The 16,528-nt window shown below is 38.4% G+C and overlaps 1 long non-coding RNA gene across 1 annotated transcript in view; it reads left to right on the forward strand.

Annotated features, from left to right (window-relative positions):
* LOC145723845 (uncharacterized) overlaps positions 1 to 16,528 on the forward strand; it is a 537,420-nt gene that overhangs the window by 400,692 nt on the left and 120,200 nt on the right. The gene's annotated exons all lie outside the window — the stretch shown is intronic.

Here is a 16,528-nt window from a genome sequence, read left to right on the forward strand (position 1 = left end):
ATGGATAAAGAAGAAGTGGTATATATATACAATGGAATATTATGCAGCCATCAAAAGGAATGAAATCTTGCCATTTGCAATGACGTGGATGGAACTGGACAGTATTATGCTGAGCGAAATAAGTCAATCAGAGAAAGACATGTATCATATAATCTCACTGATATGAGGAATTCTTAATCTCAGGAAACAAACTGAGGGTTGCTGGAGTGGTGGGGGGTGGGAGGGACGGGGAGGGTATGTGGTATGGTGAGCGCTGTGAATTGTGTAAGACTGTTGAATCACAGACCTGTACCTCTGAAACAAATAATACATTATATGTTAAGAAAAAAAGAAGATAGTAGGAAGGGACAAATGAAGGGGGGGAATCAGAGGGGGAGATGAACCATGAGAGATTATGGGCTCTGAGAAACAAACTGAGGGTTCTAGAGGGGAGGGGAGTGGGGGGATGGGTTGGCCTGGTGATGGGTATTAAAGAGGACACGTATTGAATGGAGCACTGGGTATTATATGCAAACAATGAATCATGGAGCACTACATCAAAAACTAATGATGTAATATATGGTGATTAACATAACATAATAAAGTAAAAAAAAATACTGTCTCATAGAAAAATAGTAAGACAGTGCTATAAATGAAAATCAACACCTTAGAAAGAAAAATAAGATTTTATGGTTTGTTATTCAAAATAAATTCCGTGCTTCAAGTTTTAAATTCTAAAATTCATAACATAACATTTAGGCACAGTAAAACATGCCTTGTGGTTGGCTACTTTGTTGTAACAGGTTTTTGTTACTTCTGGTTTCATTTCTTCTGTTATCATGATTCTCTTTACACTTACTTGTTACCTAGAAGTTGCTTTTTCTTCTGTTTTTAAAACATTTTTTGAGGGAGAGAATGTATTTTGTAACTAAGAAGAAGATAATATAAGATGACTCAAAAGCATGATTTTAAAACAGGAAAGTAAATCTTTTTTCTCTTTGAAATGCTGTATATTTAAAAAAATAAATAATATCTTAAGATGCAAATTTACATAATAAAATGGAATGCAATGACTCTTTTGAGGAATAATTGTATGTTTTGTTAAAGAGATTAACTTCTCTATAATTATTAATAAATAATCATAGATGTGAGTCTTGAGATAGTTCATTGGAAGAAAATCTGTATTTTTCATAAAGCCTAGGATTACTCTGATTTTATTTAAATTTTTAATCTTTTTTTTTTAGTTTATTTTTTTTAAGTTTTTATTTGATTTTTTAAAATTCCAGTTAGTTGGGGCACCTGGGTGGCTTAGTTGGTTGTGTCTGCCTTCAGCTTGGGTCATAATCCTGGGGTCCTGGGATCGAGCCCCATGTCGGGCCCCCTGCTCAGCAGAGAGCCTGTTTCTCCCTCTCCCTTTGTCCCACCCACTGGCTCATGTTCCACTCTTTCTTGCTCTCTCCTCTCAAATAAATAAATAATCTAAAAAAAAAAAAACTTGAAAAATATTTTTTAAAAATTCCAGTTACTTAACATGCAGTGTAATATTAGTTTTTGGGTGTACCATTTAGTGATCTTTAAAAAACAATTTGTGTTACGGAATGGAAGGAGGTGTGGTCCCTAAGTCCTTGGGAGTCTTGGAGCCTAACGAAAGCAAGGTACAAAGTCACTTAATGGTGACTGTCCCTAAGCTCAAACAGAACCGGACGAATAAGGAAGGGAACAGGCCTACAGGCTCTCCCTGCAGTCTGCAACTTCCCAGTTTTTCTGGAGCCCTGGGTGCCCCCGGGGCCTTCTGCTCTTTTTCTCCTTCTTGTCCTCGGGGCCTGGTGTGATGGGAGATGTGGTGTTGCTGATGGGAAGGTACTAGGTTGTTTGGCTTTTCTGCCTACTCCCTCCTTAAACAAAAGAAGGAAGCTTGGATTTGTTGAAGTAGCTGATGCCCTCCCCTTAGATCTTGGTTTCCTTGGTAGGAGTTTTCGTGTGAGAGGGAGTTCAGCCCTCCCTCACAGATTTTTTTCTCCTTTTCACCTCCCACAAATGGGGGTCCAGACCTATTCTGGTCTTTTTCTACTTTGTTGTCTTTCTCTCTGTTCTTCCTCCTCTCTGTGTTTTGGTTTTGGTTTTTTGGGTCATTGTTGTTAACTTTTTCTCTATTAGTGGGGGCTAAATTGTTCCCCTAAGCCTGCCAAATTTTATTCCTTCCCCTATTTTGGCCAAATCCCAGGGGGGAAAGTCCTAGTATGCCAAAAATATATGCTAAGCATAATTCAATTCCATGCAGGTTCCTACCAGCCAAGAAGCCTGCAGGTGGGAGCAGGGGACAGGTCCCTCCTTAGAATGTCTTCCCGTGTTGACAGGAGGGCTCCTCAGAGAAAGGGGCTTGTCTCAGAGGAGGCTTTATTCTGGAACTGCCCCAGAACCCCACTGAAGAGCTCACCATGTCTCAACAGCCAGATCCCCTTTGGTCTACGTGCTCTGTAGAGGAGACTCTTGGTCTGCTGCTTTTCCCAGGCAGCCCGGGGCCAGAAGCAGCCCTTTGCCAGCAGGATGGGCTTCTCTTCAGAGGGGGTTGTAGCTTTCCTGTGGTCTGGCACCCTCCGGGCCTTTCCACACTGCCCTGGGGGAGATCTAGGACGGAGGTGAAGAGCATGAGGCAGGACTGGATGACTTGCTCACAAGAGGGCAGGGGAAGTTTCTCTCCATGGGCCACAGGGGCAGGGCTGGGAGAATAAAGAGACTTGCGCCTTATATCATTAAATAATTATTTTCTAGTTCAAGAAGATAATATTGGTAGTGTGGGAATGGGAGGTAGGAACGGGGAGGAAGTCTGAGTAAGCCAGTTGGCTTCTAAGCCAAAAGGATTCCTCTTTGTTTATCTTTGAGACAGTCCAACTCTGAAAATAGCTTTAAAAGGGAAATTAGTGCTGAGAGAGTAAAGTCCCGGTAAGCCAACAAACCGTAGCAATAGAATGAGCGCAGGCGTCCAGCGGTGTGGGCTCCGAGCAGTTTCGAAGAGCCACTCATGCTGTCGCCCATTTGTACAAAATAGAGCAGGAAGATTCAGGAGGATGTTTATGACTTTCTCATACCACGTGGCTTTTCATGATTCTGGATTCTAAACAACCCAGAACAGTCCTTTCAGCCAGAGCTATTCTCCTACATTTGTGTCTCTCTGCTTTTAGACTTGGCTGGACTATCAGATGCGATTCTTGGCTCAGGTTTCAAGAAGCCATCAGCAAATGTACACATGCACGCTTGTCGCTGCAATGTTTATTCCTTTGCCTGCAGCCTACTTTGGGGAAAAAAAGTGCCTTACTGACTGTAGCCATTGCAGTATCCAGTGTATTTTGACAGGTGCCTGTCCTTAAAAAAAAAAAAAAAAATTTTTCGTTTCTTTTTGGATTGGTTTTTGTTTCGTACTGTTGGCCAGCTCTTAAGTCCCCAGCAAATCACTGGGCCATTGGATTTTTTCCATTATGTTCATTACCCTTGTACCATGTACCTCAGATCTCTTTCTCTCTGTTACAGTTTCTCATCTTGGACTTCTTTTATTATTATTATAATTTTTTTTTTGCTTTAAAATGAGTGTGATGCCATATCGAGTCAATGTTATTCTCTCACAATGTACTCTATAAGAGGTGTGGGTGTTTATTTGGTCGAGATGCTAGCAAGTGCTAAAGTAGCATGATCAGTATAAACAAAAGGTTTTTTGAAAGTATGGAAAAAATGTTTTGTTGGTTATGATGGTGACGTGGTATAGTCAGCTGCCTTTTAAGAGGTCCTGTCTGTTCAGTGTTAAGTGATTTTAAAAAATAATGGTCTGTGATTCTGACCAGCTTAAAGATGGATTTGCAAATGGTTTGGGATGCAATTAGGTTATGCTATTTGGACAATAAACTCACCTTGACCTAAAAAAAATAAAATAAAATAAAAATAAAAACAATTTGTGTTAGAGTCATCACTATATGGTTAATACATTTAAAGACAGATGGGATAATTCATTTTCTACTATATGATCTACATGGTGGAGGTCTATCATTGATGATCGTAAGGATAGGAATCATTCACCTATGGGTGATCCCAATGAATAAAACATTTCCTAAAAATTCTTATGGGTAGAAAATTGTTTTTCTTTTTCTTTTTTTTTTTTAAAGATTTTATTTATTTATTTGAGAGAGAGAATGAGAGAGAGCACACATGAGAGGGGGGAGGGCCAGAGGGAGAAGCAGACTCCCTGCCGAGCAGGGAGCCCAATGCAGGACTCGATCCAGGGACTCCAGGATCATGACCTGAGCCGAAGGCAGTCGCTTAAGCAACTGAGCCACCCAGGTGCCCAGAAAATTGTTTTTCTAAGTCTAGTTTAGCATCTTGACCTTTTTCCCAGGTGTGGGCTTATGAAGAAATGTTTACTTTAAGGCAGAATATGGCTTAGATTATTGTCCTATTATTTCTTTCTTTTTTTTTTTTTTTTTCCTTTTTTCTTTCCATCAGTTGATTCCTCAGTCTGGCAGCTTTTAGCAAGCTTCCTAGTTTGAGGTTGGTCATCGTACTACATAGTCTGCAGTCTAATAATTATATGTATCATTTTACCTGGATGTTTTATTCAAAATCAAATCATATGTGTGTTAAATTTGAATACTCCCCCTCTCATATCTGTAAAAGAATAAATCAAACAATAAATCTCATGAAGGAGTGGTAAAAATAAAGATAAACTTAAAGCTATCTATATTTAAAGACTCTTACAAGACTATAAATATAATTCCAACTACTACTGAAGTTATTAGTTAAAATAAAATATAAATTTAAAAAGATGGTATACCTCAGCCATTCCCACTACTTAGAAACACACACTTCTAAACCTTTATGACCTGATGATTATAAGTTAAGGTAATCTTTTAAAGTAAGAAACTGCCTTAAGTTGCTGTAAATGCAGAGGAGTGCACAATTATTTTAGATTTTAAATCCTCCCAACACACACACATATATACATACACACACACACACACACACACCATTTCTTCTCAGTAGCTTGACTTAACTTGAAGGAAGTGCTTTAGAAAAGTCACTTCAGGGTGGTGGAAGAAAAGAAATAGCTCTCCTTGGATTTAATCAATAGCAACATTCCATCTTACGCTTAAGTTTCTTATACTCTTAAGTCCAGCTCTGGCTTTGTTTAGTTCTTTCAGCTGAACTGAAGTAAGGGTCTTTGCACCAGTTCTTCACATAAAGATATTTTCAAGAGAAAGAATAAAGAGTAATTTGATTCATAAAAGTCGACTACAAAAAAGAAAGAAGCTTGGGAAAACCCAAGAGCTAATGTTTAGATCCCTTGTTAAAGAGATATTTGTTATATAAATTTGTTTTCAGCCCAGTTCATTTTCATAGCAAAAAAAAAAAAAATGGTGTGCTTTTAGAGTTTGATGCAGAAAATATTACCAGAAAAATAGTAACAAATGACATGTCCAGAATTTGTAGTTTATAGTTTATTGAAGTACCATTTGTGTCTTTGTTATGCCATGAAAATTCAATGAATCACCCAAATTCTAGTGACTGGAAGTTCATTTGAATTTTACATATTTATCGACAGGAGGCATCCACATGGAGGCAATGCAAAGATGTATAACACCTTCCCTTAAGACTCTTATCATCTAGCCAAAGAAAAGAGATGAATACAGGGAAAGTTACATTGCAAAAGAATATTTAAATAAATCAGTAGAATGTGAATCGATTCTTTATGATGATGAGAAGATGGAAGGATTTCTTAAAAATATGGAACAAAAATGGGCACCTGGGTGGCTCAGTTGGTTAAGCGACTGCCTTCAGCTCAGGTCATGATCCCAGGGTCCTGGGATCGAGTCCCACATCAGGCTCCCTGCTCTGGGGGAAGCCTGCTTCTCCCTCTCCCACTCCCCCTGCTTGTGTTCCCTCTCTCGCTGTGTCTCTCTCTGTCAAGTAAATAAATAAAATCTTAAAAAAAAAAAAAAAGAAAAAAATATGGAACAAAAAGATATAACCAATTGATGAGTAAAAAGAGGATATATAGAAATTGATAAAGCAAGTATAGTAAAATGTTAATTGTAGACTCTAGGTGGGTTCATTATAAAATTCTTACAACTACTTTTATGTGTTTGAAAATTTTCATAATAAAGTGATGAAAAAATTCTAGAGTTTACAGGAAGAGTGTGAGCATTTAATTTCCATGCAGATGTAATAAACGATAAAGCATGAAAGGTAAATTCTGTGAATAATCATCCTTCATTAGTTCTCTCCTCAATTTGATCAAAAGAGTGAAGGCACTTAATGTTAGAGAATAAATTACATTGAGCATCCATCAGAAAATAACATTTCCTACTCAAATTGGCTTAAATGGAAGGCATGTTATTATTGTACAGATTAGGAAAACCAAAGTTAGGACAGACTTCAGGGTTGATTAATTTAGTTTCTCAAAATTCTCTCAAGAGGCGCAATTTACTGCTCTGCTGCCTACAGCATCATCTTCAACACAAGGCTGGTTTCTCTCACTCACTAGAGGGCTGCCTGCAGTCTTGTTTCTGTCCACTATGAAAAATGACTGGCTTCACTTTCCCAGTTACATCAAGTAAACTACTCCTCATGTCTTTTTGTCCTAAACTGACTTAGACCTGCTCAGTCTGAATCCAACTCTGTCAAGAGGGTGAGTGGACAGCGGCCCATGGTTGGCTTAGACTCCTCGTGGGAGGTAGAATAGTTCAGAGGGCAGCAACAGAGTGACCACCACAGGCTAGTGAAGAGACTAAGACATCCTCCAGGAAGGTGGAAGAACAAAGGGTGGGTAAGACACTTACTTTTAGAAGCATAATGCTGTGACCACTAGGTACTTTTAGGAAAATGTTGTGGGCAGAATATATGTTTGTAAAGGAGAGCTATCTTTATGAAATATTATTTCCATGATTATAAAAGCAATACATATTCAATAAGAAAACTATTTTAAAAAAGCTAATAGAGTATAACAATCATTTATAATCTTACCACTTAGAAACAATCAAAGTTAATATCTGGACATTCAAACTTTTATTCTATGTATATGTGTGTGGGTGTGCACATGCACACATACATATGTTAAATACTTGTTATGGTACGAACTACACAATTTTGTGTGCCTTTGCCTTTCTTAACATTTTATCATTAACATTTCCCAATATCATTAAGATTTCTTCATAAATTTTGTTTTAATGGCTGCATAAGATTCTATTACATGAAAGTACAAATTTACCTAAATATTCCTATACTATAGAATGTTTAAATTGAATCATTTTTGTTTTGTTGCTAACACTGTGATAAATATCTTTGTAATAAATCATTGTTTTTTATTTCCGGTATTTCCCTAGAAAATATTTTTAGTTGGTATATTATTAAGCCAGATTATATGAATATATATATTTTAAGATTTATTTATTTATTTTAGAGAGAGAGAGCATGGGAGTCGGGGGAGGAGTACAGGGAGAGGGAGAGGGAGAATCTCAAGCCGACTCCCCACTGAGCTCGGAACCCAAGGGGTTTGATCCCATGACCCTGAGATTATGACCTGAGCCAAAATGAAGAATCGGACACTTAACTGATTTAGCCACCCAAGTGCCCCACATATGAGTATTTTTAATACTCAATACATTAAGCTTGTTCCAGTATATACTTCTACTCATGTGGTTATTCCATGGATTCTAAGAAGTACTGTTTATTATAATTATCATTTAGCAGCAGACACATGACTTCACTTTTCAGCTCCAAAGGCTCTCTGAGAGAGAACTACAAATATGTTTTCCATCACTGATATTCTTACTTTGGGCATTCCTTCCTTCCCTAACATTTTTACATTAAAAAAGTAGAGGTGGGCTGTTTACCTATTATGTTTTTTGTTTATTACTTTCTAAATCTATTCCTTTTTATTTCTTGGTCTAGTATCTATACAGGCTTTAGGAATTAAGCACGTGAAGCTTCATACACAGACCCACCCCATCCCCCAATTAGGATAAGCAATGAATCAATTAATGAAAGAGTGAATGAATGAATGAATGAATGAATGAAATGCAATACCTGGTAGCTCAGGATAAAATTTGCTGTTGCTTTATTAAGTCCATAAAATTTGTAAATTACTTCATAAAAGTGCTTTATAGGTTTTGGCACTTTAATGATGTTTACAGTGTTTTAGAAGAGACAAAAGATTTTGGTTTTGTGGCAGTTTGCCAGAACAGGGAGCAATTGTGCATTCAATTACTCCATTAAGTTATTAAAGGTAGTAAGGAATTTACACAAAACAGACCTTGAATTGTTTTAAACTCTCTTCATTTGAAAAGGTTAACAAAGGACAAATCACATACTTTAGCTTCCTTTTTCATTTGTAATTCACCTTTATCTCCCACTTGCCCATGCTATTTTCTTGTTAAGTCAACAAGAGTTATGAATTTTCTTTATAAATTAATAGTGTAAGCTTGATGACCACAGGTAAAAATCTTATTATTCAAGTACATGATATTAGGGGAAAGAAAAATCAGTATATCCAAGGGTGAGGGAGTTGGGGAAGAAGTTGTTTCATTTCTAGAATAATAATTTTTGTCCCAGGATCTAATACTCTAGGAAATAATATATGTGAAAGCTTCTTGAAAGTGTAAAGCACTATATGAATGTAAAGGATTAGTATTAGTGGTGTGGTAAATCATTTTTCTGAAGGTTGGTATAGGCCATTTATATTTTTAAAGTAGATGAATAGAAGAAAAATATATCTTACATGAAGAATGGCCGATTTCTTCCTCTAGAGTGGTTGAAACACTTTTTCTGATTTGATTTGATTAATCCCTTTGCCGTCCTGGTAAAGGAAATTGGAGGCTCACATTGCATTTTTATGGGCCTTGCCTACATTAAGTTTCAGGTATCTAGATGTCTTTTCTCATAGGTGTCTTTCTCTTAATTATTCCTTTTATCACTGAATTTCAGATAGGTACACTAGAGGGATCCTAGCCGAGATGCAACTACAGAAGTGGCTCTTTTTGTGGCATTTGAAAGAGCTGATATGGCCTCTGAAGAGTTTCCTGAGGCTTTGAGGCGAGTAGGGTAAACTCAGAGCCTTGGTGAGAGGAAGGGTCCCTGGAAAACTGGCTACCCAAACTTTTCCTCTCCAACTTACACTGAGCATTTGTATGCTTTTATTTTATACGAGAAAACTAATTATGGACATTCCAGCACACTCCATAAAAAGGGAACTTGGGGAGCTTATCAGGTCCTAGGGAATCGTACGAAAAGACTTAATCCAAGAGTTGGAGCAGAACAAAGTCATGGAATTTGGAGTCAGCCAGCTGGAAAAAAGTTAAAGCAACTAAAGGTCCTGGAAAATAATAGAAGCTATCTTGCACTTCCGGCTTGTGTTTTGAGTTTCCGCTCCTTGCGTTGACTGCAGATCTTTACTTGGCTTTCTAAGGGGCCCTTTCTGCTAAGCATCCCAGGGGCATCACCAGTTTTCCTCCCAATGTCTATCCAGAGAAGTAAGATAAAAAGGCAGAAACTAAAGCATAGAAAGATTGACTGCTGAAGATAGCAGAGGTGAGAATAGTATGATACAAGCTGCTATTTTATTGTTTCCTCTACAAAATTTTTTAATTGGTCAGACGATGTTTGAGAGATACATACAAAAAAATCTACTTTCTAAAAATGTCAGTGCCTTTCAGACTATACATATTTCCCTTTAGCTGTTTCAGACATTATCAGGACCTGTTGGGAGCAACCATGGCCTTGTCGGTCACAGATTAGTAACTCCTCTGAACTCCTTCCCCTTTCTTGCTCTGAGCAAAGCCTGGATGTCCTCTAAGGGTTTACTCCCCTTTCAGGCTTGTGACCTGAGTCTTTTTTTTTTTTTAACCTCCCACATATATGAATTCCACAGGACCTAGAAGAAAGGAAGGCAAATTCCCTGCTTCCAAAACCATTTTCAGACCATTGTTCCTTTTCTTCTGAAACAAAAAATCAGCTCCTTTGAAACCTATGTTTATATGTCCCCCAAATCTATGTTTATATGTCCATCCAAAGTTAACCTATTTTCCTCCTGGTTCCTTCCTCTTAGTTGTAAGAAATTTTAGCTTGTCATTTTTTGTTCTTTCCCCATGATGACCATCTTAATTCTTGGTGACTTCAAAAAGAATTGAGGGTTCTTGGCCAGCTCACCCAACCCCTGAGTGCCTGAGTCCCTTGACCTTCACAACTTCAATTACCTTCTGCTCTACTCAGCCTCAATCACTCATCTCATGGTCCTACTCCTCTCAGTGCTGCTATTGCAATCACGTAGCAGCTCCACAATAGCAGTTTTAAGCATCCCACTCTGACTACCAGCCCTTCTTTGCAGCTCATTCATTGAATGCAACAAGCTCTTAACCCCACATGAGTCTCTACAAGTAAGCCTACCACTTTTTGCCATTTATCCTCCTCTTCATGTTCACAGTCCCCTAGCATGGAGTTCACATGCCATCGTGATGATCTCTCCTCAACTCCCTTAGTCAAGGGATCAAAATCACCCAGAAGAAAATCCACTCTGATTAAGTCCTACTTTCTGCCTACTCCCCATTTGTTTCCAGGCAGGTGAACATGGCTGGGAAAACACACAACCACTCTTTCTGGTCTTGAGTGGGCACTCAGTCTGCTAGAGTCTCTTCACATTTCTCTAGTTGCCACTCCCCCATTATCAAAACAACCACTTTACCTCTTCCCAAAACATTAAACTCTGCCCCAATCTACTTATTCTCAACTATTCCCTGAGAAAATAGAAGCCACTAAAAGAGAACTTCATCTTCGAACTAATAATCTAGCAACCTCCCTACATTTTTACCCATACAGTCTCCCTGGATCCCTGGTCCTCTCTCCCTCAGTGAGTTGCTTCTGCCTCATCTATTTTGTCTTTTCTCCTAACTGGAATATCTCATATCTTCAAAACAAAATGAACAAAAAGATCCTTTACTCCCATGTCCTCTCTTCAACTATTGCCCCAAGCCTTTAGAGCAAAATTTCTCAAAAGACCTGTTCCTATTATCTCTTCACCTCCTCACAACTATTCTTTCTTGGACTCCTGAGTCCACTGCAAAATACAATTGTTAAAGTCCCTGATGAATTCCATCTTGCCAAATCTAATGGTCAGTTCTCTGACCTTGTCTTAGCATACATTGCAGCAATATTGACACAATGGTCATCTTCCTTTAACACCTTGTTCCCTTGGGTTTGGGCATCCTTTCCTGTTATTTTCTCTTACTTCATGAGCCACGTATTTTTATACTTCTTTGCTGGTTTCTTTTAGACATTGGAGCTCTCTAGAGCTGAATTCTGGAACTTTTTTCTTCTCCATTTACTTACTAAGTGATTTAAAAATGATTTATGTTCTCAGGAATCCAGCCCCTCCCTCTTCCCCATGTTCCATATTCATGCATATAACTGTTTATTCAGTGTGTCTGCTTGGAAATTTAATAGGCATTGCAAACAGAACATGTTAAAAAAAAAAACAAACTATGAATTTCACCCAAAACTCACCATTCCCCATATTGTCATCTTAAAAATTGGTACTCCCATTAATGTGGTTGCTCAGGGCAAAAAAAACTTGGATTTATCTTTGACCTTTCTTCTGTCTCTGTCTTTTCTGCCTTTCTCCCTCTCTCTTTTCTCCCTCTCTCCCTCTCTTGTTTTTACATCTACTTCATCATTAAATCTTGCTGACTTTATCTTCAAATATATCCTCTTTAACTGTTTATTGTCTGTCTTTTCCACTAGAATGTAAACTCCCTGAGTAAGAACTTTGTCTTATTTGCTGCTATTTCTCCAGACCTTTAGAAGAGAAATTGACAGACTATGACCTACTGGCCAAATCCAGCTCTCCACTAAATGATTTTTACATTTTTAAATGGTTAAAAATAGGGACGCCTGGGTGGCTCAGTCGGTTAAGCATCTGCCTTCAGCTCAGGTCATGATCCCAGGGTCCTGGAATTGAGTCCCACATCAGGCTCCTTGCTCAGTGGGGAACCTGCTTCTCCCTCTGCCTGCCGCTCTCCCTGCTTGTGTGCTAAATTGCTCTCTCACTCTCCTTCTCTCATTCTGACAAATAAAGAAATAAAATCTTTAAAAAAATAAATAAATGGTTAAAAATATTTAAAAAGAAAATTGTGTGACACATGAAAATTATATGAAATTCAAATTTCAATATTCATGAAGTTTTATTGGAACATAGCCAACACTCATCTGCTTATATTTTATCTATAGCTATTTTGTTATTACAATATCTGAATTGAATAGTTATGACAATGATTTTTATGGCCTCCAAAGCTGGCAATATTTACCATCTGGTCACTTACAGGAAAAATTTGCTAACCAATGTTGTAAGACTAACATTCTCTCACTACAACTGAGACCTAAGTTTCTTTTTCCTCCTGGTTCCAATAAAAACCTCAGAACTGAGTCTCACAGTGCTGAATCACATAACTATTACTGAGCCCTGATCAAAGGGTTAGACCACAGTTAATTGGACAGGCCTGGGTCATATGCCCATCTCTGAAGCTGGGGAATAGGAAAGGCTTAACTCCTTTTGAATCATAAGGCCTAAATATGGAAGGGAACAGCTTCCCAAGGAAAATTGAGATGCTGTAACCACAAGAAGGATGGGTAGAAACCTTGGTAGGAAAAAGAAGCAATTGACTTCTAAATGGATCCTCTTGCTCTTTTAAAGATGGCATATCCCCAAACTCTATGGTTTATTCCCCCTGTGAATTATAGCTTTCTGTTGAGAAATTACACCCAGTTTACTAGAATGTAATTCCTTATACCTCAAACCATCTGTGCCTTGGATAGGATTTGTGTGTGTGTGTGTGTGTGTGTGTCTGTGTGTCTGTGTGTATGTTTTAATCTATAGACTCTGAACATATATAATTATTGTTTTTTAAAGCCACTTGTGTTGGAGTGGGATATAGTCCAGAGGTTATGGAAAGTGAGGTCACATCTGGAGCAATACCCTCTGAATAGTTCCATAGATGCTGTTGAGCCACCTTGTAGAAGATGTCCTGGGCAGAAGCCAGGCGAGGCTGCTGGTACCCCTTGCACACCCAGCTTTCTAGGCATGACAAAGTAAAATCCTCAGTATTGCACCTCACTCTAGTTCTTTTTCCTCATTGTTAGACTTAAGGACCACCCAGTGAGAGTAGAAGTTATCTGCTGCAAGGCCTTTTATCAGGAAAACCATAGGCTTTTAAGATATCAGAATTTATGAGAAGAGGGGAGGACTGATTTATAACCAAACAATATGTCTATATTTCTCCTCAACAAAGGGATGCCACTGATGATCATTAAGAAAACCTTTCATACGGTCAGATTTATGTTTTAGGAAAATGATTGATGGCAGTTTAGAGGCTCTTTTGTAGTGAAGTAAAACACCATGGACTAGCAGGAGTGATAGAACTGAGTGTTGGCACTGGTAATTCTAACTCAGGTAGCTTCTTAGTCTCCCATCCTTGAAGTCATGGAGAAATCCTTGAGTCAGTGAAATGTTTCTTCATCACAATGTCAACTGTAGGCATTTTTAAGAGTGAAGCTAAAGATGAAACTGTTTTGGAAATCATAGCAAATGTATTTACAACACGGAAGCTGTCATTTCCTTATTGATTATTTCAATCCAAGAAATTAGTTTGAGAATTGGACTTTAACAGTCTTGTGATTCACTCTTTACAAGTTAGCAAAGATTTAGAATTTTGAGTTGCTCTTTGCTAGCATTTTCTTCTTTGAATACAACGTTTTTTTCATAATTCTGACATTTCTTTTCAGTTCATATGCTCTCATTGAGAATTCTCTCTGATAGAGCAAATTTTCTACACTAAAAATGATACTTTTCATGTGTCTAATAAAAGCTGACTGCCAATTGGTGAAACAGGTTTTTATAGTTGTAAAACTGTTAGCTGTAGATACAAAATCATGTTATTTCTGATGTCCCATCCAATCGTGGCATAATCCTGAAGCTTTGCTCACCCTGAAATTTTATATTATATGCCTTTTCTGGAGTGAAGTTTAGCTCATATGGAAACCCCAACAGGCTGGGAATATATTCTCATTTTTAAAAAAATGTCATCAGTTGAAAATTGTCTCCTTTTTCAAAATGGCCTCCAGTTCTACCAACTGACTGCCTTGTGAGTTTCTGACAAGTGTCACAACCCAGTGGTCTTATAGAATAAATACCCCTTAAGAAAATAGTTAACAGTGCTTTGACAAACACTGAAGCGTTTAAGGACTAGGCCCTTGGATTTTTGTTCAATGAAAATTCAGTGTACAACAGACATCATTCTCATTGTACTTTCCCATGTTGCCCTGTGTTATAAAAATAATGCTCTCTCTCTCTGTCTCTCTTTCTCTCTCTCCACACACAGATACACACACACACACACACATACATAATTTTATGGAAGAAAAGAAGATTAATACTTTTGGAAGAACTGGGTATCTTTATCCCCAAATAAGGAAGAATAAATAAGAAGAAATGATAGCTACTTTCAGCAATTTGGAGATGTGATATATATTTCTATTTTTATATGTATCAGAGAGAGCAGACAAGTAGGCTTGCTCTGAGGTAGATAAACTAGAACCAGTGCACAAAAATTACAGGGAGGCTGAAAGAGTTTAGCTCAGTTCTTCAACTAACTTCCTTAAGCACATCTAGTCCAACAGTAGAGTGAACTGCTATCAGGAGCTAATAAAATCCTGTCTTTTCAGGACTTACAAGCAGAGATTACCACAGCCATCTACTAGAGATACTTGTTGCAGAGATTCTTGGAAAGTTTAGTAGGAAGAAATGTTAGGTGAGTAGTAGGGGGATCTCTTGCTCTTTTTGAGCACAATTCTCCCATGGTTTGACTATATTGCTTTTAATGATAATATGTTGACATGAATGTTAAAAGTCAAATAAAAAGGGGCGCCTGGGTGGCTCAGTCGTTAAGCGTCTGCCTTCGGCTCGGGTCATGATCCCAGGGTCCTGGGTTCAAGCCCCGCATCGGGCTCCCTGCTCGGCCAGGAGCCTGCTTCTCCCTCTCCCACTCCCCCTGCTTGTGTTCCCTCTCTAGCTGTCTCTCTCTCTCTCTGTCAAATAAATAAAATAAAATCTTAAAAAAAAAAAGTCAAATAAAAAGTGGCTAGAAGAAGTAGATTGAAATCAAAACTGTGAAACATATAGAGAAGGCAATGCAAGAGCAGTCCCAATTTTTATGGTCAAGTTGTCATCAACTGATGGTTCAAGGCTCTCACCTCTCCCACTAGGTTCTGCTAGTATTAGACCCTTCTTTGCCTCCGGTTATGCTAGGAAACTTCTAAGATCTTCAACTCTGAAAACCCTAGGTATAAGGCAGGATTCATTCAGGGAAGCAAAACTACTATGTATATAATGGAATAAGGGATTGATTATAAAACTAAGGTCTTACAAAATTCTGGTGAAAGCAGCGAAAATATAGTCACCTGCCCTCCTGAAACAGTGGTGGGCACATTAGAGCTTCCAAGGGACTATAGGAAACCAGGCATGTCCAGCCAGAGTGGGACTGCAAAGGAGAACTGGCATCTATGGGAGGCTCTTGCCTCTTTGTTTAATGGTTGGACCTGGAGTCACTGTTGGCTTGGGCCACTGTAAAGAGGAAGAGCTACAAACACAGCAGGAGAGAATGAGGATCAGCTGGAACCTGAGAAAAATGACTGCTGCTTTACATCCACCTTCCAAGCCTTGTGAATCTCTGGGTTGGCCAGCTCTCACCTGGAAGCATACAAGGAGGTGATTCTGCAAAATGTAATTCCAGTTTAGCGAAGTTGACATATACCCTATTTTCTTCTTTAACTAAAAGCAACCACTCTATATTTTCTCTAACTAAAGAGCTACTCAACTTTGCCATAAATTTTCAGTAAATTTAATTGACCTTAAAGTAAATCATACTTTTCCCTTAGACAGTTGCCTATTTGCCACAAATTGCCTTTGGCAAGCCTGCATCTTATCAACACGAAGTTTGTACTCTTGTCTTCTTTCTTTTTCTTTTTTTTTTTTTTATGATTTTATTTATTTTTTTATTTTTTTATTCTTATGTTAATCCCCATACATTACATCATTAGTTCTAGATGAAGTGTTCCATGATTCATTGTTTGTGCATAACACCCAGTGCTCCATGCAGAACGTGCCCTCCTCAATACCCACCACCAGGCCAACCCATCCTCCCACCCCCTCCCCTCTAGAACCCCCAGCCTCTTTTTCAGAGTCCATCCTCTCTCATGGTTCATCCACCGCTCCGATTTCCCCCACTTCATTCTTCCCCTCCCGCTGCCTTCTTCTTCTTCTTCTTTTTTTCTTAACATATATTGCATTATTTGTTTCAGAGGTACAGATCTGAGATTCAACAGTCTTGCACAATTCACAGCGCTTACCAGAGCACATACCCTCCCCAGTGTCTATCACCCAGTCACCCCATCCCTCCCACCCCACCCCCACTCCAACAACACTCAGTTTGTTTCCTGCGATTAAGAATTCCTCATATCAGTG

Source organism: Leptonychotes weddellii, chromosome 10 (genome assembly GCF_054177405.1).
Source record: "Leptonychotes weddellii isolate Sample4059 chromosome 10, ASM5417740v2, whole genome shotgun sequence".
NCBI lineage: Eukaryota > Metazoa > Chordata > Mammalia > Carnivora > Phocidae > Leptonychotes > Leptonychotes weddellii.